Source organism: Diceros bicornis (assembly GCF_020826845.1).
Source record: "Diceros bicornis minor isolate mBicDic1 chromosome 21 unlocalized genomic scaffold, mDicBic1.mat.cur SUPER_21_unloc_1, whole genome shotgun sequence".
Classification (NCBI taxonomy): domain Eukaryota; kingdom Metazoa; phylum Chordata; class Mammalia; order Perissodactyla; family Rhinocerotidae; genus Diceros; species Diceros bicornis.
In genome coordinates, this window is record NW_026690885.1 from 3963964 (window position 1) to 3983701 (window position 19738).

At 48.0% G+C, this 19738-nt stretch overlaps 1 long non-coding RNA gene and 1 pseudogene across 1 annotated transcript; one reads left to right on the plus strand and one right to left on the minus strand.

Moving 5' to 3' along the window:
• Positions 1-19738, plus strand: part of LOC131401856 (adhesion G protein-coupled receptor E1-like) — a 431573-nt pseudogene that overhangs the window by 342750 nt on the left and 69085 nt on the right.
• LOC131401888 (uncharacterized) lies at positions 11209-11923 on the minus strand. The gene is made up of 3 exons (XR_009218083.1): positions 11903-11923; positions 11601-11701; positions 11209-11294 (listed from the first exon to the last, which is right to left on the minus strand). It is a non-coding gene; the product is annotated as an uncharacterized LOC131401888 (long non-coding RNA).

Genomic DNA, 19738 nt, shown 5'->3' on the forward strand with positions numbered 1-19738 from the left:
AAATTGCTAAAATCATGAATGAAAATGGAAACGGATCTAGAAAACTTACAAGAATAAAAACGATAACAAGAGGATACTATGTACATGTGATATAAGCTAATTAGACCACTCAGATGAAATGACCAAATACCTATAAAGACACAAACTACAAAAACTTATTCAAGAAGAAATAGAAAATTTGAATAATCCTATAACAAGCAAAAAGATTAAATTAGTAATAAAAAAAAACTACCTACAAAGAAAAACTCAGGCCTAGATGACATCTACCAAACATTTAAAGAAGAATTAATACCAATTCTTCACAAACTCTTCCAAAAAATAAAAAAGAGAGGACTACTACTCAACTTCTTCCTAAGACCAGTATTATCCTAATATCAAAACCAGGCAAAGACATCGCAAAAAAGAAAACCACAGATCAATATTTCTTATGAATATAGATGCAAAAGTTCACAGAAAAAAGTACTAGAAAACTGAATCAGGCAACGTATAAGAAAAATTATATGCCACAACCAAGTGGGATCAATTCTAGGAATGCAAGATTAGTTCAACATCTGAAAATTAATTAATGTCATACATCAGACCAATAAAATAGAATAAAAAATAAAAACCACGTTATCATTGCAATAGATGCAGAAAAAGCATTGGACAAAATCCAACATTCTTTCATGATTAAAAAAAAAAAAAAACTCAGAAAACTGGGAATAGAAAGAAATGACCTCAGCGTCATAAAAGGCATCCAGGAAAACCCCAGAGCTGACAGCTTCGTTGATGGTGAAAGTGGATGTTTACCCTCTAGGACCAGGAGCAAGACATGGGCAACTGCTACATCACTCCCATTTTTGTACTAGAGATTACAGCCAGGGTGATCAAACAACACTTTTAGTGGTTTCCTAGGCCTGCAGAGATGGCAGGGGGTGGGGAAGGGAGATGATAGCTAAAGAGTATGGGGTTTCTTTTTGTAGTGAGGAAAATGTTCTAAAATTGACTGTGGTGATGGTCACACAATTCTTTGAGTGTACTAAAAACAATTGAGTCACACACTTTAAATGGGTGAATTGTATGAATTATATCTCAATAAAACTGTTTAAAAGTGCATATGAATCCTCATAGATTTAAATGATAACCTAGCCAAAGCTAAGTCATTTAATGCTATTCATTTAATTCTATTCCCATAAAGGATGTAGATCAAAACACTAAAATAAACAGATGGTTAGATGCACCCCTTGCTAATTACCTCTTAATATGGCAGGCTTCTGTTTCCCTCGCGTTCTGATCTTACATAGTGAGAGGGCACATGTGTGCCTGCTGGGGGTGCGTGGTGGAGGGTACAAGATGATTGGGGATTCGTGTTCCACAGCAAGCCACAGAACAACTGGCCCTGTGGGATGGTGGCAGGCCCAGACACTGGGGCTTGTTTCCTAGGTGTTAGTATTTGTTACAACTTTCAATAAGGTATCTTCTTGTTTTAAGACCTACTGTCTTCTCACTTAAAGAGGTTTCACAGAAGGACAAAGTGTACAAATGGACAGTCTTGCTGTCTGTATGGATTCCACACTCACCAGAATAGGCTGGCTTGGAAAACAGGCCGATGCAGTTCCTCCATGGCTGCAGAGTTGTCCTGCTGACCCCACTCCTGATGTGCAGACAGCCCGTGGATTGCTAGAAAATGCAGTGACTTCTGCCTCTGATTCCCCTTTTATGGAGGAAGGAAGTGGATAATTCAATCAGTGGATAATCCAGAGGAGACATCCTGTCTCTTATCAATGGGATTTGAGAGATTCCTAAAGCTTTATACCTAAACACAAAAATGTTGGGTGATTGACACTGTCAGATACTGTTGATAGATGAAAAAATTTACTACAATTGTGTGGGGAGGTGGTATTTGCAGTTTCTATTTCCTTTTTCTTCCACTATGGATACCTTCTGTAAAAATAGGAATGGAAGTTTATATGTACAAAAATGTCCATACAACTTATGTTTTAATAGGAAAAATAGAGACTGTGTAAACGTTTAACAATAAAAGAATGTCCAAAATATTTATTAACACGTCTCTAGAATATATCACACGTCTCATGTAATTACTCTTTCCCTTCCCTTTAACCTAAATAATTAATGTTCCTTTACTCTCTTTACTTCACTGATGTTGATTTAACTCTTTTATTATTCCATTATTTCCTCTATAAACTTATTACTTGAAATCATATAGAAGTCTTTGTTTAATTGCACTAATGGTTAAATCCTGAATCTTTAATACAGTCTAATACAAATAATTACTTTTACCACCTCCCCCAAATGCTAATACCTTCAACAGTTTCAATTCTATTTTTAAGCTTCCTGACATTTGTATTACTGTTTTTATGCATTTTATACTACATATATTTTAAACTCCATGAGAGATTTCTAGAATTACTTCACAAAATAAAATTCATTTATATTTATTTATAAATTATAAATTATCCTTTCCTTTCCTCTTCAGTCCTTTCTGCATTCCTGGTTTTCAACCTGGGATTATATTCCTTTCGGTGTGATAACTCACTCCAGTATTTTATCTAATTCAAGGCTACTAACAACAAAAAGTTGCACTTTAAGTTTTTCTAGAACTTCTTTATTTGGGGCACTATTGCTGCTGGGTGTAGAATTCTGGTTTGACGTGAGATTTCATTTAGCATTTTAAAAATGCTGCTCTGTTGATGTCTATCTTATTTTCTTTATGGTTAGAAATCACCAATTGGCCTTTTTCTTGCTTATTTGGCCTCTATAATCCCTAAAACCCTTTACATTAACTTTGGCTTTTAGACCATAGTTTAGTTCATTAATATTTCCTGTGTAGTCACTCTGCTTAGGGAATGTTGAATTAATTGAATCTGTCGATTGATGTCTTTCATCAACTTGGAACATGCTCGTGTATTTTCACTTCTGACATCAATTCCTCCCCACGTTCTCTCAACTCCCCTTTTAATCACACCCCATGTGTCTTCTAATTCTACCCTGAATTTTCCAATGTCATTGACCCTATGATTTTCTTGGGAGATTTGCTCTTGAACTGTCTTCCATTTTAGTAAACCAGCCTTTTGCTGGAATCAATTCCTTCTTAATTCCTTAAATTCTTAATTTGACTTCTAACATAAACACAATATATAACTTGAATTTTTTTTAAAAAAGAGCTAGCAGAGCAGTTTGACAATAAGGAGAAAATGATTTACTTTTGATACAATAAAACTCAAATAGATAGGAGAAAATTATAAATTGGATCATATTAAGTTATATGAGGAGCCAGTATTCATTAAAATTCACCAGTAAGACAGAGTGGGTGGAAAACCTGAGTATCTTGTTCTTTGTACTGATGTGGACTACCTTTTGAAATGATAATATTTAGATTTCTTAGGTTAAATAAAAATGTTATAAGATCGAGTTTCATCTGTTTGTATTTACTTTCTTTAACATGTCTTCTGGAAAATTTAAATGACATAGGTCATGTTGTGATATCTCTGTAGGTCTTGGTTGGATAGAGGCATGATGTGATGGTTAATTTTAGGTGTCAACTTGACTAGACTCAGGAGTGCCCAGATAGACTGTGAAGCATTATTTCTGGGTGTGCTTGTGAGGATGTTTCTGGAAGAGATTAGCATTTGACTCCATAGTCTACATAAACAAACCCACCATCACTAGTGTGGGGGGGCATCATCTGATCTGTTGAGGGCTCAATAGAACAAAAAGCCAAGAAAGGCTGAATCCATTGTCTCTTCCTGACTTGGGATGTCCTTCTTTTCCTGCACTTGGACATCAGAGGTCCTGGTTGTCAGGCCTTCAGACTTTGACTGAATTATATCACTGGTTTCTCTTGTTCTCCAGCTTGCAGATGGCAGATTGTGGGACTTCTCAACCTCCATAACCTTGTGAGCCAATTCCTACAATAAATCTCCACTTCTATATGTTTATATATATTCTATGGTTCTATTTCTCTAGAGAATCCTAATACACATGGATAAAAAAGTGCATATTAAGTGAACATGGAGGAAATTTCCTAAGGCATAGGAGGCTCCCCCAAGCCCCAGGAGGAAGCAACTCATCCCATCCAGGCAGCAGGCATGAGCATGTTCACACACACACACACACAAACCCAAGTAATTTGAAAATGTGCTCAAGCTCAAACTCTCACTCTCTGCCTTATTGTTCATCACAGCAGTGATTTCTACATGGCATGTTATACATCCTTTGCCATTTATTATCTATTTCCTCCCACTAAGACTAAATCAAGCAGGCACAGTCAGTCTGTTTAGTTATTTTGTAGATCACAGGTTTTATACCAGAGCTTTGCGTGTAGTAAACGCTCTAAAAATCGAATGACCAAATAGTTTTCCCTCCAAACTGGAACATATCAGGGAATGAAAAGGGTAGTGCTAATAATTATGATAAGACAACAGAAGAAATATGTGGTGAAGACAGAAATAGAGGTTTTAAAATTAAGATGAACTAATCACTTTTGCATTTTAAACAGGTCATTGTGACTAGAATCTCATGATTGGATTACGAGGAGAAAGGATTTGGAATCTTAAGCTACTCTTGCTAATTTATTGCAGTGTACCACTCTAAATGTGGTATCTTTGCACAAGAGTAGTTAAGTCGAGGGGCCGGCCCCGTGGCTTAGCGGTTAAGTGCTGGCACTCTGCTGCTGGTGGCTGGGGTTCGGATCCTGGGTGCACACCAATGTACCGCTTTTCTGGCCATGCTGAGGCCGTGTCCCACATACAGCAACTAGAAGGATGTGAAACTATGACATACAACTACCTGCTGGGGCTTTGAGGAAAAAAACGAGGAGGAGTGGCAATAGATGTCAGCTCAGAGCCGGTCTTCCTCAGCAAAAAGAGGAGGATTAGCATGGATGATAGCTCAGGGCTGATCTTTCTCGGAAAAAATAAAAAAACAGTAGTTACGTGGATGGATTTAAAATATTTCATGAAGAAATGTTTTAGTGTTTGAATTTTACACGTATATAAATATAAAATATATATTGTACACATAACATATGTGAGCCCTTTTTGTGTACAAAGCCATATGTGAACACTATAGTGGGAAAGGTTGGAAAATCCATATTAGTCTTGTCTTCATGGAATATCTAATTTAGTGAGAACGAATTAAATCTTGAAAGAAATAGATAATAATGCACATATAACTAAAATAGAAACAAAATCAACAAAGAGGTAAAATGGGGTTTTGTAATTTAGGTTACTAGAGCAGGAGACATCCCTGTGTGGAAATGATATTTTGTATGAGATCTGAAAGGTGATTAGAAATAAATTAGAAGTGGATAACCTGTAGGTAGCTTCAGAAGGGTGCATGGATGGTTCATTGATTGGTGAGTTTGGGGTGGCAGGCTGTGCAGAGTGACACCCAGGGGTAGACAGCTTATTACCACAAATAAGTGAGTTTGGGGACACTGAGAGAGAAGCAAATTATTTGAGGATGTGATTTGTTGAAGTTGGGACCTGGTCATTGTGAGTTGAGTCATCACTGATGTGGTGAGTGGGCAGGTAGATAAATGGGTCTGGGGGTCAGAGTTAGGTCTCTGTTGATTATTTGGACATGTTTGGGTCATTAGTGGTATTTGAAGCCAGGGAAATGCATGGGTTTTGCCCAAGAAGGAGGGTGCAGATGGGGAACAGGTGTCAGAGCAGGGCTCACTTCCAGGAATCATCCATCGTTGTGGGGTGGTAATAAAGGTAAGCAAGGATGTTGCTCAGGAAGTTTAGACAGGCAAGAACAGGACAGTGTAGGGTGGTGGATCCCAAAGACAAATCAGCTTTTAAAAGGACATTGCTGTCCGCAATGTCACCTGCTACTGCAGAGCATGTCAGACAAATCATGAAAAGTCCCCAGTTGATTAGAAAGAGACACGGCTTGTGAGGTTAGCAAGAGAAGCATCCACAGAACGGGGATGGGATTAGGTGGGCACTGTGGAAACAGAGGCATTGGGATATATGTGAACTTTTTGCAATGTATGCCTGGCAGGAGGAGGAAAGTAGGGGCGTGGAGGGTGAGGACTATTAGGAATTCTGGATGAGAGATTCGTTTGTAGATGGTAGAGATTTGTGCATATTTGAAACTTGAGGGATGATTCCAGTAGGGAAGTTATGGAAAGCACAACAAATATTGAGGGCATGATGTCATTGAAATGGAAGGATAAGATAAAAATCAGAGTCGTTTCAGCCAAAAAATCAATTTCTTTGGATATAACAACAGAAAGGGTGTGATAAATGAATTCCTTATGAGGAATATTTGTAGATCTGATGACTAGAGAGTGAAACAGTTCTTGTCTGGTGGTTTACAATTTATCTGTGAAATATGGAGGATGTCGGAATATAGAGATTTATGGAACTCAAGAAATGGAAAGAATTGAGCAGGGCATTCAGGAAGCATTAGAGCATGCATATAAGTCCATTGGTTGCTGTTGATTCTCTGTTGGGATCCACAGGTTTCTGGTGCATTCTCTCTTCAGTGCAAGTGTCAACATGGCATGGCAGGTATTTGAAATCATCTTAAGTGTGCAGGGTGGATATGATGGCAATAAAGAATCTTGGAGTATGGTCAGTGGATGACTGAAATGATGCACTGTGAATCTGAGGTTACTAGAAAGGAGTATGAGAAGAAAAAGAGTGGTTTGTGAAGACATTCCTACTGGAGTAATCTAGTTTATTGAAGAATGATTATTTAGAGTGGATTTATTTGTGTAAAAACTGGAAATGTGGAAATTTGTGGTGGGAATATGGTGTTTGTGAATTACTGATTTGTGAGCAGGAGAATTTTGGGTGAAGATAGGATCGGGGTGTGGAAGTGGATGACTAATAATGGAATAGTGAATAATTTCATTAGAGATGAGGCACTAAAAGGATCTATGGAGTCCTTGGAAGTCGTGTGTCCCAATAACAGTTGGCTGTGGGGAACCAGCATGTGTGAATTTGACCATGACAGAGAGAGGAGGAGAGGAACATCCTGAAGCAAGATGGCAGAGGGAAGTTGGTCTGGATTTGACACTAGATAATGACCTGGCTATTTCTGTCCTTGTCTCACCTCAGCTTGATGGTGTCACTGAATCCTGTTCTCCACATGTGGTCCCTGTACCAGCAGGATCAACATCACCTCTTAGAAATGAAAAGTCTCCATTCCTTCCCTAGACCTACTTGGGTTGAGGTCCAGCACTCTGAGTTTTAAAAACCCTCCAATGATTGTGATGCACGGTGTGAATTGAGACGCATGTGTCCAGGGAGAGAAGGAGGGTGGAATATCTATGTGAGCTGAGAACGATCTCCATGGATGGTAATCTTCATCATCCATTTTGTTCAAATTTCAGATTTTATTTTGTTTTGAAAGAGAAAGCTCAAAAAACATGGCCCGACTTCATAGTGGAAACAGTAAGACCATGAAACTAAACCCGATCAGAAAACTGAAGTTCTACGCACCTAGAAGCCTAAACAGCTGTATGTTCCAGAGGCCAGTTACTGGACTAACTGCCCATCCTGGCGGTGAGGTCAGGTGCAGTCAGTGGGAGGAGACCTTGGAGAAGCCGCAGAAGGTCTGTGGATACTGTAGACTGCAGGGACTCCAGGCCTGCAGCAGTGAAGGAGAACTCTTACGTTCTTTGGAGTCGCAAATACCTTCTAAACAGTCGCACAGACTGGCCCATGTGAATCCCTGGACATGCTGGGGCCGAGGGATCTGCACACCAGCCCTGAGCCCACCCGGGCCACTGTCCATATTGGGCAGAGATGAGTCCAGGGATGGGTCTGGGTCGCTCACAGCCCCTCTGCAGGCAACGGACATCTTCTAGAGATATCAGGAGACAGACACAGAAAGTGAGGAAAAGCATGGGACAGACTGACGGTGGCCTCGAGGACAGACGAGATTGCCGGGGAGGCAGAGAGAGCAAGGAGCCAAGAAAGGCATCCTGAAAACACAGTGAGGAAGGCAACATCAGTTCTAAAGAAAAGGAGAGTGGTGCCGATGAGAAATTCCCCACGAGACAGGCTTGACTCTCACAGCATCTCTTTGTAACGGCCATCATGATCTTGAGCTTTCATGGTAAACCTCAATTTTTATTTACCATGAGTTTTCTCCTTTTTATATTAAAATTGATAGGAGAATTGAAGCTGAGGAATTAGTGTTTTGAAGTTACATTTGTATTTTCTAGAACTTACACTCAATGAAGAGATAATACCTACTTGAACAAGATTTGTCTGTTAATTTCTATTAAATCCGATTCCATAAATTTTTATTGTGATTTTGCTTTTTTTTTTTTTTGCTGAGGAAGATTCATCGTGAGCTAACATTTGTTGCCAATCTTCCTCTACTTTGTGTGTGGGTCACCGTCACGGCATGGCTGCTAATGAGTACTGTAGGTCCGTGCCTGGTAACTGAACCTGGGACACCAAAGCAGAACATGCCAAACTTAACCACCTGGCCAGAGGCCAGCACCATGATTGTGCATCTAATTATAACATAAAATCCATCAATCTTCTCTTCATTGTCACATGGTAATTCAGACATAGGTGATTTCAATATCATGAATTAAGTATCTCTTATCTGTTACCTGGCAAACTTGTGTAGCTTTGATTCTGGAATCTCCAGAATGAGCATACCCCCTGGAGGCATTATTTTCCCCGTAGAGAACCTTGCAGCAGGCTCATTGCCTTCCTTCCCACACGAGATCCAGAGTCGTGGAAATGTGTTCGCCTTGCACACAGCACAGAGCACATAGGAATTACTCAACAAACACGTGATAAGTGAATAACTGGTGGCATCATCAGGTCATTCACAGAAGCCAGACTGAGAGAGAGCTTCCTTAGGTCAGGAAGGAGAAGCATTCCTTTATATTTGTGAGGTTTTAATTTGTAACATTGTAATATGAACAGCAAGTATACTACATTTATCAAAATTGTGTTCTGAAGGTTTTCAAAAATCTCTAAATCTCAGAATAGAGAAAAATCAATCTCTGTGAACCTGTTACTTGCTTTAAAGATTGTCAACTCGTATACCATCTGGCTTTGTTTATCCTCACACCAAGACCCCAAGAATTAACCAGAAGAGATGTCTGAGAGCACATCATTTCAGCTGTAAATATTTCTGTTTCTCTTACAGATGAGGGATTTTTGGAACACAAACACAATAATATTATCACACACAAAAATAAAAATGTCATTCGGATAATCAACTGTCCAGTCAGTATCCCAAGTCTCCCAGTTTTGTCAAGGTTATTTCCTGGTTTTACATTTTATTTGAGTCAGGATCTTCATGAAACCCTTCTTTTGCAATTGGTTGATCTGTTTCTGAAGTCACTTTTAATCTCTTAGTAGTTCATGCATCTTGGGATTTGGGTGGGATATGAGTGTGTGTGTTTGTGTGTCTACACTGATGCATGAATTCTTTCTTTCCTGGATGGCAGTGTCCTGAAAGGAAGGACCTGGGCTGTGGGAAGCAGGATTTCTACTCTGCTTCAGGCTGAACTGAAAAGGCATCCGTGGGTGACACTTGCAGCCTTCAGAAAGGAGGGGGAAGAAGTACCAAGGAATTCAAGACAATGGCCCTTGTCTTACAGGGTGTTTCCAGGGCATGATGTTCAAAATGCCAGGTGCTAAGACTTTAGCTCCACGTCGTCGGGTGGATTCTCAGCATGAGCTCTGAGCAGTGTCTGTTCACCACACACGTGGGGAGCATTTCAGTATTTTAATTGTTAAGGTGGTATCTGTTGTGTCTGTGGTGTCTAAGATTGGTGGAATTCCCCTGCTGGACCCACTTCTATACCTGCCCCTCTCCTGCCTCATCTTTCAAAACTCCCAACAGTAAAGTTTCACATCCCTGTAACACAAATCCACATAACCACAGCACAGACTGGGGAAAAGAACACAGCCGTCCCAGGGACTAAGTGCTCTATTCGCTCAGGCCCAGCTGCCACTTTGGGACAAGTCAGTAACAACACGACTGAGTGTGTAAACTAGTGATTGTCTAAGACCATGGACCTCAGAACCACAGGGGCCCAGATGTCACCCAGGGCAGCAAGGGACGGTGTGGGTCATTCAGTGGACAGGATTAAGGTCTATTGTCCTGGCAAACCAGAGCTCACCACTGATCCATCAGGCTCAGCCAGGGAGGAATGGCCACGATGTACCTGACAGAGAGGCTGGGGGCCTTCTAGGGAATTTCTGCCAAAAAAGAATCATACAAGGAAGTGCGGGGATGCTGGAAATCCTAGTTCACAGGGAGCAGTGAGGTTTATGGAACAAAGTCCTGTTGTAGCTTTAAAAGCTGCATCATGAATCTTTCCCTCTGGATATGAAACAAGCGAGAAAAGGACTTCCTAGGGCATGGGCCAGGATCCCAGGTTTCCAGTCTTGGCGAAGGGTGAACAGGGAGTACTAGAGGCGGCCTGGTGGGGATGTCCTGTCGGCCCTTAGTCCATCTGCACATGGTGTTCCTCTGGCCTTGTCTGTTCCACATGCAAACTTTTATCTTTTTATATTTTTCCTCATTTAGTGTTGATGCAAATCCAGAGACTGTTTAGCAAACGGCAATTTCCAATATCTGATCAAAGAAACATTAACAAGAGAAGCAAAAATCATTCCTTCTTCCTGATAAGCTGTAGAAAGACAGCCACTGTCCTGGGGAAGGACATGGTCCTGGTAAGTGCTATTTGAAAGACACCCACATTTCAGTGGTTGTTGCTCTGCCTGGGAATGTCCCTCCAACCTCGACATCCAGGGAGATCTGAGGGGCTGTCTCTGCTCCTGGCCCAGGTGAACCACACAGAAATGCACCTGTCCTCTGAGGAAGGGGGACTTGAGGGTGTCATTAAGTAGCCAGGGAGGAGGCTGGCCCTCCTCCCTTCTCCCACATACAATAAGATGTGACCATACACAAGTTCTTAATTCAAGGAGGAAAATAAGATTCTGTGTCTCTTTTACATGAGCATAAGAAGTGAAAGAACCACACCACAACACCCAGGCTGCGACAGAAACAGGATATAACGTAAGAGTCAAACCTACCATTTACTATTAAAGAAATAATATCACTCCTCCCCAATGGGTTAACGGTCGCAGGGGTGGAGATGTCAGGGAGTTGGAAGGGGTGGTGCCCTCCCTCTGGGGCTTTAGGGGAAACCAGGGAAAGTCTTAGGATGTCATCGTTCACTCAGGGTGGGAAGAGCTGGCCCGGTGCACCCCGAGGGCGTCAGTGTCTCTGCTGGTCAGGAGGAGCTGCCCTTGTGGTCTCCAGAGTGTGACGGCTCATCGCCAAGGGCGTGGTGGCTGAAGAGAAGAAACAGACTATTTTGGGGTCCCTCCCTGTGATTCATGGCACACCTCCCTGCACCTCTGCACTCTGAGCCAAACTCTGTGCCGAGTGCTCAGTCCATCAACAGCACCCCGTTTGTCCCTGATGCGAGAGGCATCATTTAGCATCACCCATTTCAGAGGATTCAACTAAATCCCAGAGAGGACAGGGGAGCGGCCTGTCCCAGGCCTGCTCAGCAGTGGAGCTGGGATCCAGTCCCATGCTTAGCCCGAAGCTGTACTGAGCCCCTGGATTCAGTCGCTCCTGGTCCCAACACTCACTCGGCCCTGAACTGGAGGATGTCCGGTTCCTCTTTCTCCTGAAGAGCCGCATTTTGCTCGCCTTCTGGTGTGCGGGCTCCAGCCGGCAGGAGACCCAGTAGCTACAGGACAGAGTGGCCTGTGAGCTACCAGGAGCCACACCTCAGGTGCCCCTCCCAGAGCCTGCCAGCAGATGAGTCCCAGTGCCCCATGGGTCACCACGCTACGAGTTCTGTGGCTGATCAGCGATCCAGGCCACAGGCTCTGGAGCTGGCCATCAGAGAGAGTCTGCCCTGCCCTCACCCAACTCCTGTCCCCCTCACCTCTCATGGACACTGATGGGCTCCATGGCCTGGAACCAGGCCCCAAATCGCTCGTTGGGCTCCAGGTCATATGCATTTGCAGCCTGCTGGAGCAGCTGGATCCTCCTGATGACTTTGAATTTCTGGGAGGAAGGACAGGATGCAGACAGGGCTTGGGTGGGGAACGCTGCCAGGCACTTGTGTGGAGTGAGGATCTGGTCTGGGGTCTGTGCTCACTCGGGAACCCTCCTTCCTTCCCACTCCATTCAAGACTTGCCTGTCCTCACAGTTGGCTTGAACTAGTTCCTCATCCAGGAAGGTGTCCTTGATGCCAGCCCCTCCCGCACCCGCCAACGTGATGGGATGCCCAGCTCTGTGGATCTGACTCTCTCAATAAATGTAAGACCCAAGGGATGAGGCCAGAGAAAGTCTTGCCAGGGGAGGTCTCTGATTTCCACATCCCCACCCTCCCCATAGCTGCTCACTTCACACCATTTCTGGAAGTTGACCCGATTTCCCTGGAAGGGAGACAGCCAATGTCCGTCAAAAACAGCCCCCTAAGCCCAGAACCAACCCCCATCCCACCCCTTTCAGGCTACAGGAATGTCAGGGCCCAGCAGAGGGCAGACCTTCCACAAAGAGAACTTGACACTGGGCCAGGCTCTGGGCTCCAGAGCAGGAGGGACAGGGGAGCTGAGGCCAGAGACCTTCTGTAGCACACCCTCTCTGATGACAGACGGGGAGACTGAGGCCTCAGGGAGGAAGGGACAGCTGGAACACAGAAGTGCTTCCTCACTTGCAGGGGCTGATGGCACTCCCCCAGGGGCAGGGCCCGAGGGGGAGGCTGAATCCATCTCAGACACAGCCTCCTGCAGCTCTGCAGGCAGGCAGCTATGAGCTTCACCAGCCCAGGTAGACTGGTGGGGGGCTTATGCGGAGCGTCTATTCACGCATTGCTAAGATGGGCCTGACTCCCCAGCTCCCAGGGGTGGCCATGGGGCTCTCATCAGAGGAGGTTTGCCAGGTACTGAGAGCTCAGGTCTCAGTGCAGGGCTCTCGCCTCCCAAACCTCAGGATCCTGCTCCCTGTCCCCATCTCCAGGCTCACTCACTTCCAGATCATCCACCATCCCAATGTCCAGCAGCTTCACCTGATAGAGGAACGTGCCCAGGAAGGGGATGACACCCTGTGAAATCAGGGTGGGAGTGGTGAGATGAGTCCCAACTCTCAGGTGCCCCCATGGACCCTCCCCCAAATCCCTTCACCCCAGCCTTCTGCCTACCACAGACTCCCACAGAGAACAGCCTAGGACCCTCAGCGGCCTCCCCCCAGTTGCCCCCTCCAGGACCACCCAACTTCTCCAGTCACCTCCAAGGGGCGGCTTTTGGCAAATCCCAGGGTATGTGGTCCCTGCCCGTCCCCTCCCTAACCCATCCTGGGCCCAGCTCTTCCAGGCCTCCTCCTGGTCACTTCCAGGGCAGGCATTTCAGGCTCTTGGGCTCCAGGAGCTGGGCTGGAGGAGGAGGGACCGCTCTCTTAGGGATGCCTCCAGCCATGAGGTGAGTGACCCCTCCTCTGACACCTAGACCCTCCCCCTCAGGCCACCTCACCTGCTGCTGCTGCCTCTCCTGGGCTCCATGGGGGTCAATCTCCAGGGTGGCCCTCACAGATGTCACCTCCTGCAGGGTCAAGGACAGGCTCAGGGAGGCCATGTTCCCTTCCCCATGTCTCCCAGGTCCCTGATCTTGGACCCTGGACATCTGGTGTCTATGGCTGCTCCCATTCCAGGGTGCCCTGATTCTAGATGACTCCCAGCTCCAACACTCCCTCCTCTGTGCCCTCAGGCCTGCCCAGGCCCCTAAGCCTCTATCCTCATCAGGAAAGTGTGAGGACTCCCCATGCCTCTCAGGGTCCCCTGAGGACTCAGTGTCATCTGACTGTCACCAGTGCTGTCCCCCCCCTCAAGGAGGAGGAGCACAAAGCTCCTGCACATTCCTCTCCCCCTTGTACCTCATCACCCCTGTGAGGCCTGCACCACAGATCATCTCCCTCCATTTCCGAGATGAGGAGACCGAGGCCCACAGAGGGGCAGTGACTTGCTCAAGGGCCCGCAGAGGAGACCACTCCCCCTCCCAGCCAGAGGCCCTGGCCCCCGGCCTTCACTCCTCCTCCAGACACACCTCGGACCAATGTCCTGTCCTCTGGACTCTCGGGGTGTGTTGAGGCCCTCAGTCAACCTGAGCCATGGATGGAGAGGCACAAGGTGTCTCGGGGTCCCATGCAAGTGGCTTCTGTGTTTTCCAGCCCCCTGGGATTCTCTGACACCAGGCTGGACCTGAGGCCATGCCAAAGTCCTCAGCTCCCTAGGATCCCCTCAGGATTGTCCCTGCACAGAACTCCTCCTTCACTCACTCAGGAAGGGGACCCCCGTGTGCCACATCTGAGTGACAGTGTAGGAGTTGACCACGGCACTGTGTAATGGTGACATTTGCATCCTTTTTCACATGGAGACTTCTAATGTCCCTTCTCCTTTCTCAGCTCTCATGTTTGAAGTCTGTGGTCTGAGCCTTTGCACAATCCTTAGGCCCCTCCTTCCAGGGCCTCGATGGAGGCCATTAAGAATCTGTAGGTTCCTCGATAATTCTCATTCCCATCTGGGGCATATCCTTGTCGACAAGGCACTGGGGGAGACTCACTGGTTTGTCAGCAGTGACCACTATCGGACTAGAGTGCACAGTCCCAGAGAGCACACAGTTCTGTCCCAGATCCACCATTTGGCCCAAGGCTGGGCAGCCCCTGTGTCCACAAGGCCTGTGTGACCTCACAGTGCCCATCCCTGGGACAGGCAGAGTGCCCTCCCCTGTGAGGTGCAGTGAAGACAGAAGGAGCAGCAGGGGCCTGGCTTCCTGAGGACAGACTGGGCTGCTTTAGGAAGAAAGGAACCCCCACCCACTCCATCCACCCGCCAGCCTGGAGGATGATGAGGGCCAGCTGATGGGTCCGCATGGAAACCAGACACCTGCTCATTCTGCCAGCTCCTCACCTCTTGGAACAGTCCAGGCGACACCACTGTATCCCGTGACCAAGGCCTCCTGCCCCAAACAGTCCCCACCTGCCCCTGCAGCTCACACCCCCCGCTTCCTGTCCAGCTGGACAAGACAGACCGTTATTTCTCGGGGAACCTTAAGTGAAAAACTTACCAAAGCACATCCTGCCTGGTCCCTCCCCACCTCACCTCCCGTCCTTCCAGGTCTCCAGCCTCCACTCACCTCCTTGAGAAGCTTCCTGCTCTCCCGGTGGCATGTTTGGAGGATGTTTTTAAGCATTTGACAGTTCTTCCTGAGGAGGGAAAAAAGGAAAGAAACACTGTGGAGTGGTTTGAGGGTAAATCCCTTTTGTCTGAAAACCCAGAAGATCCAGACAGCCTGGATGAACATTTTCACTGTGTCCTCTGAGCCCTGAGGTGTCTGGGACTGGGGAGGGGGCTCTCCTATTGTCACCTTGGGCCTCCATTCTCTTATTTTCTCAGCAGATATGTTTTAAACAGTCTTAATTTCACGTGGACAGAGAGTTCTGTTGCTGCAAACACTTGAAAATCTTCAATTTGGTTCAAGCCATGATCTGTCACTTAGGGAAACTGATTCCTGAAGCAGAACCACTGGCCTAAGTTTTCAGAAAGACTTCCAGCCTGCCAACCAGGTCAGACCCTAACCCCAGGGTTTGCTGTCTCCCAGGAGGTCCCAACTGACTGAAGGGCAATGCCAGCCCTGTGGGGGGTGTCTGGTCCACCCAGGTGGTGCTCGCATGGAGAGAGGCCTACCCACCTGGACACCTGTCTCCACGTCTCTTTTAAATGTTGAATGGAGGGGCCCTTCAGAGCCCAGAAGATCGCGTGGAGAGAGGAAAGGTTCCTCAGGCTGTGGCATTCCTGGGGAAGGGAAGAGAATGAGCTGTGAGGGGGAGCTGGAGCCCTGCTTCCTCTGGCTTCTGTCGCCTCATTAACGTCTCCTGTCCTGGATGAGACAGCAGCTCAGGGAACCCGGGAAGGGCACAGCTGGAACCTGATGAGGAATACTTCCAGGGAGGAGGATTTCAGCTCAAGCCAAGAAAGGAGCCCAGGAAGGGGTGAGCTTCCCACCACTGGGACCAGGAGTCAGGTCATCGAGGCCTGGCAGGAGGGGCCTAAGGATTGTGCAAAGGCTCAGACCACGGACTTCAAACATGAGAGCTGAGAAAGGAGAAGGGGCAGTTCCCCTGACTCCAGAGAGGGGCTCCCAGGGCCTCCCACATCTTACCTTGGCCACCTGGATCCAGAGCTCCACCACCCTGGCCCTGTCCTGGGCCGTCATGCTCGGGTCCCCAATGCAGGTGGTGACAACACATTGGACCAATCTGTTAAAGTGGGTCACGGAGGGATGGATGGTCGGTGCCAGGTGCTCATTGCCCCTGTTGTCACACTGGGACCAGATGGAGTCCAGGAAGTCGTGGGGCCTCACTGTCTTGAAGAGCTCCTGGAGAGGACAGGGAGTGTCACCCAGCCCTGCCACAGCCTACCTCAGCATCTGCAGCCCCCAGTCCCAGGCCGGGTCAGTGGTGAGAGTTGGAGCTCAGGAAGCTGAGAATGCGGTCTGAGGCTTGTGGGAGTCCCTGGGTGTTGCCTGTGTCCCCTGAGGGCACCCAGCACAGGATGACCCAGGAACCGATACTGTGGCGCAGGGAAGTGGCATTTGCTCGCCGCCTAGTCTCACTTCCTCCAAGCACCAGAACTCAGCTCCTGCATGACCATCTCTAGGGGCATCTTCCACCCATTCTGACCATCCCGGGGTCTGACTCCTCTTTCAGATGCACATTCCCCCAAGGCAGCAACAACCACGGGCTTTGTTTGTCTGCCTTGTAGTCATGTACACATTAAGTGCCTAATTAGTGCTGAGGCTGTTGAGGCCTCCTGGGCAAATGAGTGAACTACCCAAGGACAAGACAGCACTTCAGTGTGCTCCCCTCCCCCACCAAAGCGCAGACTCTGACCAACTTCCTCTCTGCTCCACCTCATTCACCTGCACAGCCACTCTGCATGGCAGCTGCTCTCAAAGTCCACCCCTACTGTCCACATGAGGACAGCAAAGGCTTGGGAGTGAAGAAGGCTGCTCAGGTCACATGAGGGTAAGTGGGGAAGCAAGAGGTTGGACCGAGATCATGGGATTCTGGATCAGGAAATGGCAGGTCTGGGGCAGCTGATGGCACAGGGAAGGCCGGCCCCACCTGCCCTGAGAGCCCCGCTGCTCACCACATCCATCAGTGTCAACTGCTCTGCCACCAGCCGGGGAGGGAACTCCAAGAAGTCAGGCTTCTCCTCCCTCAGCAGGTTCTTGGTGGTCACGTCCCAGGGGCAGGCGGGCTCTGGGGCTGGATCTGGCTCTGCTGTTATCTCACCAGGTGGAGGGAGGATTCTCCCTGGAGCCAATGGTCCAGCTGGCTCCAGCTCAGGAGCTGGCACTGGGGCTGGAGCTGAGGTTGGTGGTGGCTCTGGCCCTGGAGGGACTGATGGAGGTGACACTGGCTCCAGCTCTAGCACAGGTGGTGGAACTAGAGCTGGAGCTGGATCTAGCCATGGAGCTGGGCCTTGCTCTGGCGCTGGAGCTGGAGGGAGCTCTGGAGATGGTACTGCAGCAGGAGAAAGAAACTGTCACTCAAGTAGCTGACTTCCCCTGTGCCTGTCAAAGCCAGGAAAGACCCCACTGCCTTGAAGTGAACCAAGCCTCCGAACACTCCGCAAATTGTCATCCCAGACTGCAGTCGCCTCACCTTCCAGCTCTGCCTCAATGGGCCGTGGATGCTCCAGCTGGACCTGGAGAAGGTAGGTGTGGCCCTGAAGCCCCGAGCCAGGCAAGCTGAGATGCAGAGAGGCCAGCTTCATGCTGAAGCAGGGATAGTGCAGGAGCTCCCAGAAATCCTGCCCTGGGTCCAGGCAGGTTCCCACCAGAGAAGAGATGGCACTGGGGGAGGCAATTGGGCAACAGAGTCAGAGGCCTGGCCTTTCCCTCCACACTTCTCACCCAAGACACCCTGGCTTGGGACTGGACCCTATGCCTGCCCCTCTCCATCCAGGTGAGAGCCACATGGCAGCCCTGACCCCTACGAGGCTGTCCTGGCAGTGGCAGGCCTGCTTATCCAGCAGGTTGACACAGAGTCTGTTGTGACTCTCTTCCCACTGACACTCTTCTCCTGAAGGTCAGGGACACAGCCCACCCCGGCCCTCCATGCACTTGTGCAACTGGATTGAGCACTGAGACAGATTTGTGACCAGGTTGCTCACACACCTCCTGTTCTGGGCCTGGAGGCGGTGGTCAGAAGAGGTAGATGTGGAGAAGGGGAGGCAGATTAAAATGGGTCTGTGGTGGGAATGGGTTTCTAGGGGAGAACTCAGCACAGCCACTCCTCTGGTTCCCAGGGGTCCTGGCACCCATCCATAGCTCTTTGACTCCTGTCCTCCTGGAATGGAAGCCACCGGGCCTCTGCCTTCCCATGGGAATCAAAAGATGCGTGAGATGCGGCTTCTGACAGGCTCCCCTCAGCCACAGCCTCCATCTCTCCCCCCACAGCTTGTTCTTTAGAGACAGGAGGCCGTCCTTCTGGCCCCAAGGACCACTCACTTTTTTAGGTGGTCCTGCGCTCTGCCCTCCTGGCTGGAATAAGGGGAGATGCCTCCAGATGTCAAGGAGGCTATGAGGGCATCCCTTGGGATGGACGGTGGATGACAAGACCTGCGAATGATGTCTAATGTCAATGTCTGACTCTCAGACGGAAATTGAGGGCACGCATTGTGTCTCCTTCTTTCACTGAGTTTCCTGTCTCCAAATGTCCTGCATGCAGTAGGTGCTTAATCTACATGGTTGAATGAATGTAGTCCACCCAGAACCATCCCAGACACCTGAGTGGGTCTAGGGCCTCTCTGCTGCCCCAGAGATCCTTGATTGGCTACCCCAAGGAAAAGGACCAGGACCAGCTGGATGGAATCTCCAACTCCTTGACAGGGTGCTTTCCATGTGCTTTTCCAAACTCAGAAAGGCCGCATCTCAGAGATGGGTGAGGCAGACTACTATTCACGGGGAAGAGAGAAATAAACACCATGAACAACCACCGCACGTCCACAGCCCTCTCTGCAGAGCCAGGCACCAGGTAAGCACCCGCCATGGCTGATCCCATGAGTTCCTACAAGATCCCCATGAAATTTATCCTCTCCCACCCTACTTTTCAGAGGAGCAAACTGAGGCTCAGAGAGATTTGGTGACACTCGCAAGACACACAGCTGGCAGGGGGCAGAGTCACCACTGTGCTGAGGAGGGAGTGGCCACTCACCTAGGAAACAGCTGGTCCAGGACCTGGTGGGATGTGTCTAAGGCTGAGTAGTTGACCATGAAGGTGGTGAAGCTAGAGATGTTCCTCCTCAGGAAAGCTGGTGCGATGGACTCTGTCAGCTTCTCCATCATGCCTGTCTGGAGGGCCCGCATCCTGCAGGCCTCATTTAAATTCACGGTGGACTCATGCTCACACTGAGGGAGAGGAGGAGGGACATACACTCAATGACATCATGGTGAACCAGCGGGAGGATTGAGGTGACTTTCTACCCTCCTGTGTAGCTGGTGGGAAGGAGTGGAGGTCCAGATTCCTTTGGGAGTGGGACTGTGGAGCACTCTAATGAGAAAACCCTGGGGGGTTCCAGGGGAGACTCAGATTTGAGTCTGCATTCTAGTAGTGCCTTGGTCATCTCAGAGTCCTGGGTATGAAGACCCCTCTGCACCCACACTCACCTCAGACCAGCCCTCTTCATTGATGGACTGGTGCACCTGTGTCCGCTCC